Source organism: Notamacropus eugenii, chromosome 1 (genome assembly GCF_028372415.1).
Source record: "Notamacropus eugenii isolate mMacEug1 chromosome 1, mMacEug1.pri_v2, whole genome shotgun sequence".
Lineage (NCBI taxonomy): Eukaryota > Metazoa > Chordata > Mammalia > Diprotodontia > Macropodidae > Notamacropus > Notamacropus eugenii.
The window spans coordinates 553,450,816-553,461,168 of NC_092872.1; the positions used below are offsets into that span (position 1 = coordinate 553,450,816).

Consider the following 10,353-nt stretch of genomic DNA (forward strand, 5'->3'; position numbering starts at 1 on the left):
CCCATACAGACCTACAAACACACACACACACACACACACACACACACACACACATATATTCCCTCTAACTACCCTAACATTGAAAAAGGTCTCATGAGTTACAAATAACATCTTTCCTTGTAGGAATGTAAACAGTTCAACTTTAATGAGTGCTTTAAGGTTTCTCTTTCCTGTTCACCTTTTCATGTTTCTCTTGATTCTTGTATTTGAAAGTCAGATTTTCTATTCAGCTCTGGTCTTTTCAAGAAGATGATTGGAAGTCCTCTATTTCATTAAAATTCCATTTTTTCTCCCACAGTATTATACTCAGTTCAGCTGGGTAAGTGATTCTTGATTTTAATTCTATCTCCTTTGACCTCTGGAATATTATATTCCAAGCTCTTCAATCTCTTAGTGTAGAAGCTGTGAAATCTTGTGTTATCTTGATTGTATTTCTACAATAAATTGTTTCTTTCTAGCTGCTTGTAATATTTTCTTCTTAATCTGGGAACTCTGATATTTGGCTACAATATTCTTGGGAGCTTTCCTTTGGGGATCTCTTTCAGGGGTGATCAGTGAATTGTTTACATTTCTATTTTACCCTTTGCATCCAGAATATCAGGGCAATTTTCCTTGATAATTTCTTGGAAGATGATGTCTAGGCTCTTTTTTTCATCATGGTTTTCAGGTAGACCAACAATTTAAAAATTATCTCTCCTGGATCTATTTTCCAGGTCAGTTGTTTTTCCAATGAGATATTTCACATTGTCTTCTATTTTTTCATTCTTTTGGTTTTGTTTTATAACTTCTTGGTTTCTCATAAAGTCATTAGCTTTCATCTCCTCCATTCTAATTTTTAAAGAACTCTTTTCTTCAGTGAGCTTTTGAACCTCCTTTTCCATTTGGCTAATTCTGCTTTTTAAAGCATTTTTCTCCTCATTGGCTTTTTGGACCTCTTTTGCCATTTGGATTAGTCTATTTTTAGAGGTGTTATTTTCTTCAGCACTTTTTTGGGTCTCCTTTAGCAAGCTGTTGACTCATTTTTCAGAATTGTCTTCAATTGCCCTCATTTCTCTTCTCAGTTTTTTCTCCTCCTCTCTTACCTGATTTTCAAAATCCTTTTTGAGCTCTTCCATGACCTAAGACAATTGTATATTTTTTTGGAAGGTTTTGGATGTAGAAGCCTTGGCTTTGATGTCTTCATCTGATAGTATGCTTTGTTCTTCCTCATTGAAAAGGATGGAAGAAAATACCTTTTCACCAAGAAAGTAATGTTCTATAATCTTATTTTTTCCCCTTTTTGGGGCATTTTCCCAGCCACTTACTTGACTTTTGAGTCCTTTGTCAAGTGGAGAGTAAACTCTAGGAATTTGTAATTTCTCAGTAACTTCAAGGTGGCACAATCAAGGAAGTGGAGTGTACTCCTCTCCTGGCCTGCACTCTGGTCTGGGAGTAGCCACAAGTACTCTTTTCTGCCCTGGATCTGAGAATAGGATTCCCTCTCCACAGCTACAACCAGCTTCACCATGCCAGCATTCCTCCTTACCCCAGGATGGACACTCAGAACTGAGATCCAGATCAGCTGCTAGATTCTCCCAGGATCTTTAGTCCAAGGGTTCCAAAAGTGAATGCTGCTGCCAGGGCTGGGGCCAGACTGCATTCCCCTTTCACCCAGGTGAAAGAACTTTTTTACTGACCTTTGAAGCTGTCTTTGGTGTGTGTGGGTTGAGAAATCTGGGAACTGAAGCTGCTGCCCAAGATTCTGCACCCTGATGGCTCCTCCAGTACTGTCCATGATATGGGGCCCAGGCTGGGCTGCACTCCTCTCTAAGCCCTGTGCAATAGACCTTTCCTGTCAACCTTCCAGGTTGCCTTGGGCTGGAAATATCTTTCACTCTGTTGTCTTGTGGCTACTGTTCTAGAATTTGTTTAAAATCATTTTTTACAGATATTTCATGGGCTATGGTGGGAGAGCTAGAGCAGGTTCATCCTTCTACTCTGTCATCTTGGCTCCACCCCCTTTGATCTCAGTATTTTTTAATAGAAATGATGATGGATGTAGAGTGGATAAAAACTTGATGGGAGAAGGAAAAGAGCATGAGCAACTTATGAGATGACTGCCTTCAGTGGATAAAAAGTTAAAGATATGCCAACAACAAAGAAAAAAAGAGAAGTCACAGAAATTAAAAGATTAGAGAATATCAAGGAGAAGATAAAATCAAAAGGTTGCTTTCATGGGGGAACTCACATTTCTCTTAGTAATTTGTGCATCCCCTACTCTGGAACTACATTCTGTTGTGTCAAAATTTATTTATTCTTTAGCTCTGCCTCTCCCTATGGAGTGTCACCAACTCTTTGATAAGGGGTAGACAGATTTGTATGTCTGTCAAAATTAGCTCTGAGACCCCATATATCAATTAGCTTTACTTCCTTTGAATTTGCTCTATTTCACAGGGTGCTATTTATTTAGCTTTGACATGTGGTGTCAGTTGTACATAGAAGCAGATAAGCAGACTTCAATAAGGCATATAGTATTTGCTCTTTGCATATAATCAAAAAGTAAATAAGCAGTGTGTGATTATCACAGAACAATGCATAAGAATAAATAACATGTCCAGCAAGCTGCAGCCAGCTTCCCTTCTAGGTCCTAAGAGGAAAGTTCTAGATCAGTATGGACCTATAAGTTCTATGATATACAGTTAGGATGTGTTTGGCTTCCCACTACTGAATCCCTTTGCAAAGGCAAAGGACTATAAATTCAATTTCCATCAATGTTCAACTCAAAGTTAGAAATTTTGCATCTAGAATTGTAGCTCAGACTGAACCAGAGAACTCAGAATAAACAGAAATTCAGGGAGGTTGATGTTTCTCCCTCTTTCTTCACGATTTAATCACAGGAAAGAACCTTTGCCTGCTTTGGGTCTCCAAAAGCCAATCAAGGAGCAGAATAAGTGGCCCAGCAGCCAGAAAGGAACAGAGGTGCCAATGGTCCCTGGCTTCCTCTCTGAGTGAATGCTATGGCTCCTCTCAGGCACAGCTCCATCTCCTTCCTCACTTCCTGTCACAATCCCTAGCCAAGTCCCCAAACCTCCAAGCCACAGCGTGGGGCAGTGGAAGACAGAAAGAAAAAAAAGACATTGCAAAGGAGTATGAAATTCTGCAGAAGAGTAAAGAATGAGCTCTGATAAAATACCACTGGAATTTTCAAATATGGAAGTTGCTAATGACCTGAAAGAGAAAGCAATCTCACTTGAGCAGTGAGGATGAAAGTCAGATTGTAAGACACTGAGAAGTGAGCATAGACATTATCAGGAATTAGGGAACAGTAAGAAATGAGATGACAACATTTAAACATTTTCAGACTTGTCCTATAATCTTGAAAAAGTTGCTTCAATTCTGTAAGTCTCAGTTTCCTCAATTGTAAAAATGAAGGGGCTAGATTGAGAGTCAGAACCAGGGGCAGATGAAGTAAGTACTCACCAAGGTTTCAAAACAAAGTCAAGTGCAGGTCTGATGTCATGGTCTTCTTCGGCAACAAAGGATGAACACAAGATGCATATGTGTTCCAAGGTGCTTGGGGACAACAATAGACCTTTCTAATTTTTTATAAGTTCATATTTTTAATACCAAAATATTCCCTTCTTGTAATATAAGGATTTGTAAATCAATGTCATAGCACTTTATGTTACAATGAAAATACAAAAGCTCAAATGGGTAAAAATATAAAAAAGGCACAATTCTCAAACCTAACACATGGTGCATATGTAGGATGGGTGATTCCTGCTACACTGCCCTCTAGCACTGGCTATACTTTCTTTCATACTCCCTGACAAACTGATCCTAGAGTGGAAGGCCAAATACCCCTTGCTCCACTTTGTCAATTCTAGACTGACATTTCACCTTCTTTACTTAGCAAACTTTCCTCTTTTGATGTACACTCAATCAAAATGTTTTACCTGATCAAAAATACGGTAAATATAGTACACTGACCCCTGATCATTCTCCAACTTTTCTCAAGCCTCACCATTGTGCTGCCTGGGTATGTTACAAATTTATGTTATTGTTGGTCAGTTGTGTCCATCTTTTTATGACCCCATTAGGGGTTTCTTGACAAAGATACTGGAGTGGTTAGCTATTTCCTTCTCCAGCTCATTTGACAGATGAGGAAAGTGAGGCGAATAGGGTTAAGTGACTTGCCCAAGGTCACACAGCTAGTAAGTGTCTAAGGCCAGATTTGAACTTAGGAAGATGAGTCTTCCTACCCCCAGACCTGGCACTTTACCTGTTGTGCCACCTAACTGACCCATGCTACCTAGCTGCCCAAGATTTATGTTATCCAACTTCAATTGGGCCCTTACTGCAGGAGGCAGGCTTGTCCTTAAGTGATTCTCCTTCTCAGTCCCCAAAGAAATTATTTCAAACTTCCTTTTCCCTTCTCAAACCTTCATAACTCTCTCCCACTAAGCCTAAGTCCTTTATCTAAGGACCTTCACCTCTTACTTTACAAAAAAAGAAAGTCCATCAACATAAGTTCCCTCTTTTCCCATTATCTCCATCTCTTATAAATTTTGTGGCTTTCTTATTACGTTTTCTCTTTTGAATATCGCTATTTATTTGTGGTAGAAATAGTCTAATCCTCCTTCCCTCCTCTTCAATCGTTGCTTTAGCTCTCAAAGTCCCCCTGCCCCCAACTATTTTTGTTTTTTAAATCAAGTCTCCATAAGAATTTATTTTGGTTGACCAGTGTTTCCTCAATTGTATCTTCTCTTAAATCAGCCTTCAACTTTTCTCTTTCTGCCCCACCTTGTTTCCCTGTTTACTTTCTTTTACATTTCTGCAATTCCCTTTCTCCTACCCCAGACTTTTCTTTCTTCACTCATACAGAATGAGGGTCATATGACCAGCCTCCTCTCATGCCCCAGCTCAGTGATTGTATCCTGTAATGGCACAAATATGACTAATAGTGAAGTCACCCTCTTTCATGTCAAACATATAACTTTCCTTTCTTTTTTTCTTTTCTCTTTTTTCTTTTCTTTCTTTACCCTTCGTTTGTTTTTTCTTTACTTCCTTTTCTTTTCTCTTTTTTCCTTTCTTTTGTCTTAAAAAAATGAACACCTATGACCTGATTATGTCTTATTCTTTATTACCTTAGAAATGCTGTGCTTCTGAAGGGATAATAGTTTTCTCTTTTCAGGGTAAAAAAACAAACACTTAATCCTTTCAAGTTGCTCAAACTTGATTACTTTTTTAAAAATTATCTTTTAAATTTGCTAGATTTTGCACCATGCATGCTGTTTTGTAGTCCTTTTTTCTTGTGTTTTTAATTCGGAGGGGGTTAAAAATGCGTATTTTTCCCAAATAACTTGTAAAAATGTAGCTCTCAGCTCTTTCTAGCAAGTCCAGAGCCAGACCACGAGAATGGGTCGAGGGATCCGTGGTCAGAGGAAGGGGGCGGCCAAGCTCCCGGCTGCCCACTTCGCCGACAGGCATGGCTACATTAAGGGCATCGTAAAGCACATAATCCATGATCCAGGCCGAGGGGCTCCTCTTGCAAAAGTAGCTTTCCGGGATCCTTATCGATTTAGAAAGAGGACAGAGTTGTTCATAGCTGCTGAAGCATCCCTACAGGCCAGTTTGTGGACTGTGGGAAGAAAGCTCAGCTCAGCATTGGCATGTCCTCCCGGTTGGCACTATGCCTGACAGTACACCATAGTGTGCTGCCTTGAAGAAAAGCCTGGGGACCAGAGTAAGCTTGCCCGTGCTTCTGGAAACTATGCCACAGTGATTTCCCGTAACCTGAAACCAAGAAAACACGGGTGAAGTTACCTTCAGGCTCTAAGAAAGCGGTCTCCTCTGCAAACAGAGCTGTGCTTGGTGTTGTTGCTGGAGGACCTTAAGGCAGGTCGTGCCTACCACAAATACAAGGCCAAGAGAAACTGCTAGCCTTGTGTCCAGGGTGTGGGCATGAATCCTGTGGAACATCCCTTCGGAGGAGGTAATCACCAGCATATTGGAAAACCATCCACCATTCCAAGAGATGCCCCAGCTGGACGAAAGGTTGGTCTCATCGCTGCCCGGCGTACTGGTCGACTCCGGGGTACCAAGACTGTAAAGGAGAAGGAGAACTAAAGCACAGAAACCAGACAATAAAAATTATTTTGGAAATTGTAAAAAAAAAAAATGTAGCTCTTAAAGAAAACACTTCGATGACTATTTGAGCTATTGTAGCAGCAGCTGAAGCATGGATGTCAAGTATTTCAAGGATCTTTCAAATCCACAATGAAATAGGACAAAGGACAGAGAGTACAATTAAAAATTTTAAAAAAAGAACACCAAGAGTCAACTAAATATTGTTATGAAATAGCCTATTTAACTCAAAGAAGTGAAGCAGAGACCTACATTGAGACCTGGCAGCTGATGGGATCATTATTGATTCTTCTAAAGTAGGGAATGGTCTTTTTGAAGCTAGAAAAAATTCAAGGAAATAAAATCAAGAAAAAAAAACAGAGGTTGTTATTGCTATAGAGAACAAAAATGTTTTTCATAAGGAATGTAATTTAATGAATATTGGCAGAAAAGTTAATTTTTGCTGATGAAACTCACTTTTTAACTCAAGTGGAAAAACTATTGTTAGAATATGTCCAGATGAAATGTGGCTGCATTGATCAGATTGTAAAATATCCGCTTAATTTTTTTTAAGACTTTATTTTTTAAAAATTTTAGTGGGCCTAGAAGCTTTTTTCCCCCAGGCCTTCCACTCTGATAAAAATATTGGTGTATATAGAAGTAGTATTATACCAAAATCACTCAAATTCTCTAAATGGAAATGAAATACTGTAAGAAAGCATTGCACTATTCCACTTGTCATGAAAAGCTAAGGATTGCAAGGAATATGCTTCAATGGCCTTGAAATTTGTCTGATTTAAACCTTGCTGAAAACTTATAGAGTATTATCAAAGCTTTACCTGTGTAACTTGACTTCCTTAAAGGTTTACTTAATATGCAATTTGACCAAAGTGTGGTTTCATGCTAAGAAATGGAAGAATACCTGTCAAAATCTTATGAATTCAATGCTAGGGAGTATAACAAACGAATACAGAAAAAAAAAAGAAAGAAATGCTGGATACTAAAAATAAATTAGATATAAAAGTACAAGTTTTATTGTATAAATTGTGCTATTTTACTTTGCCATAGCTATTTTTAACATCACCACAGAGCTCTTTTTTTTGTTGTTTGATTTTTCATTTATGATAATATTCTTTTCAGGATAATTTATTTTTAGATGAAGGTTTTCATATTCCAATATTTTCTTATCTTTCATCTTCACTCTACTGAAAACTTGGATTTCATCCTTTAATTTTCCAGCTCTAATAGATGAGCTTTCACCTGGTCTTGCTGAGGTCTGGGTATCTCTGCCACTTCCCAAAACTCCCTTCATGCTGGCCCTGTTCTCTGACCACCTCCAATGCAATGGAATTTGCAATCCATCTATGAGTAACACAACTCTGATAAATGAATTTTTGCCTTATCTTGTTGGGGCCCAGGCCTCCATATTCCCTGGCTTTCTCCTCACTTATGCTACTGTGTAGTGGTGATTATGGCTAAGCAGCATAGTCCTTGAGCATGAGGGTGTCAAACAAGGTGGTCATGGTTTCTGAGGACTTTATAAGTATTAAGATGGGTAACCAAAAATAATTATTTCAATTGGGTAGTTTCTAGGAAAGTTCTGATTTTGTGATCAATATGCTGGCTTTCTTTCCTAGTTTTCTTTCATCTGCAACAGGAAGTATGATATCTATGCCTCTATCCAAATCATTGATTAAAAAAGTGCAGAACCCAGGTCAGAACCTTGGGATACTCTTCCAGAGGTCTCTTTTCAAGAAAAGCTTATCTAGCTGAATGAACTGGTTATGTTCTCCCTAGACAATAGAAGATAAAGTTTCATAATGCCTGTGTCTTCAAGTATTTGAAGACCTGTGGAAGAGGAAGTATTTTCAGCTTGTCCTCTGAGGGATGAACCCCAAAAGCAAGGGTAAAAATTGCTGCTAGCACAATTTTGACCTGATGAAAGGAAACATTTACTAACAAAAATTATCCAAAAAGTAGAATAAGTGCCTAGAAAGATTTCAGGCTTTGTCTTCCTGGAGGTTTTCAGGACAAAGCTAGAAGACCATTTTTCAATGATCTTTCAAGGAAAAGATTCTTGGTCATATGTGAGTAATATTAGTGGGTCTCTGACATCCCTTCCCACTTGGAGAAATGAAAGTTCTATATTAAGCACTGAGGGGAAAGTATTATGTTTTATTTATCTCTATCATTTTTACCCCCACTATTTTAAGTTGTTTGCTTTAATATTCTGTTCTCCTTCCTAATTAATTTTGGATGGGACAGACTCAAGCATCAAGGCAGACAAAAAAACTATAGGAAATCTGCAAAACTTTCATTGCTTGTTGAGCATATATGAGTGTAAAGTCACTCAAAGAGATAAATTCATTTGATTTTGGAAGTGCTTAATAGATATTGCTGAGACTCTGTTCAAAACTCTAGACAAGGCAATCAGGAAAAGGTCAACTGATGGCACTTTCCCAGATCTCAACAGAATTTAAATATTGGAGCATTGTAGCCAAAACACCCTAGCTTGATTTTATGGCGAGGCGGGGGGGGGGGGGGGGGGGGGGGGACAATTTAACCAAAGGGAGAGTATAAAAGAAAATTAATCTGGTGTGTCCCCTGATCAGTCTTTATAAAGTTAAACATGGGCCTTTGTCTGACTCAGGAAAGCAGCTCCGTATGGAGAATGTGAGCATGGTCCAACGTTGTCTGGAAGACAAAATCAAGTAATTGAGTTTCTGGAACTGAGGCTTTGCCCAACCTACATGGATGGATGCATGGATGGATGGATGGATGGATGGATGGGTGGATGGATGGATGGATGGATGGATGGATGGAAGGCACTTAGAAGGAAAGATTCTTGTTGGAGAAGCCTCTTATCCTCTTGATATTTTAAAAAAGCAAGCTAATAGGTCAATTCATTTGTTTTTGGTGTTCTTTAGGCTTTTTACTTGGGCTGTCTTTTGTGACCTGAATCTAGATGGGAGATAGCTTGTACAGGCAAGTCTTTCTTCACCCTCAGCAATTGGTAATTGCCACCTTGAGTCAGAAGCACATATTCCTGGTTCAGCGTTTATACATTAATTGAATTTTAAATAAAATATTCCTTGTGTGTACTGTATTCAAGACACTGCATTAAGCACTGGAGATATAAAGATGAAAAATGTCACAGTACTTGACCTCAAAGTTTACTACATAAGGGGGAGAGGGATAATGCAAACAGCTATGATAATTAAGACTTGATGGCACAAAGGAGAGTTTCTTCAAAAGTGATTTAGTATGAGTTGAAGAAAAGATCACTTTCACCTGAGATATTAAAGGAGGCATCCTGAAGGAGGTAGAATCAGAAATAGGCTTTAACAAAAAAGAATTTATTTAGATGATGAGAAGGTGTTTTGCACAGTCTACATATATACATATACATACACACACACATATATATAGAGAGAGAGACACACACACACACACACACACACACACACACACACACAGGAAGATTGAGAAAGAAAACCACACAGATAAGATTAAATAGTTATTCTTCCAGAGTCATCTCAACCTCCCTCTGTAATGATTGTTCAAGAGGAATTTTGTAAAAAGACTAGCTAAACATTGCAATCTGGCTTGTATCACCCATTTGAAGATTTTACAAAGCATTCTTTCCTTAGATTTATTATCGTTATTTTGGGGCTTTCACTGAAAATAAAGGATTTACCAAGTCTTAAAGCTGCAGTGGTATGTGGGAAGACTGCACCCTGCTGGCTATATGCGGCACTGATTAGAAAGGCACTAACTGTGAATCTAATCCTTTATAAAACCTAACTTTCCTAAGTCAAGTATCATGATCCATTTCTATAGGAATGAAAAATTTGATATTTGTTCTTCTTTTTAAAAATTGCTTAGCTTATTTTTACTTGAGAAAGAAATTCAATGAATTTTATTACTACAAATTTAAATATAACTTTTGAAATTCTATTTTTAATTTCTCAAGTCTATAACCTCCTTCTATTTAACCAACCTTATTCAATTAAAAACACTCTCATTAAATATTTACCGTGTGCACAACACCGTGGTAGGCAGAAGTTAAGGTAGAAAGAATCAATGTAACAGGGTCCCTGCCCACATGAACCTTATGCTCTAGTGATCTATAAATGGTAAATATTCTATCAGGACTCACAAAAATCTAAAAGGGGGGAAATGTCCACCTTATTTACATAGAATGAGATTCATTCATTCAGCATATTTTTATTGAGTCTTGTTCTATAC

General features: G+C 38.1%; 1 pseudogene; it reads left to right on the top strand.

Annotated features, from left to right (window-relative positions):
- Positions 1–5,397: 5,397 nt before the first annotated feature.
- LOC140518921 (large ribosomal subunit protein uL2 pseudogene) lies at positions 5,398–6,160 on the top strand (annotated as a pseudogene).
- Positions 6,161–10,353: the final 4,193 nt, after the last annotated feature.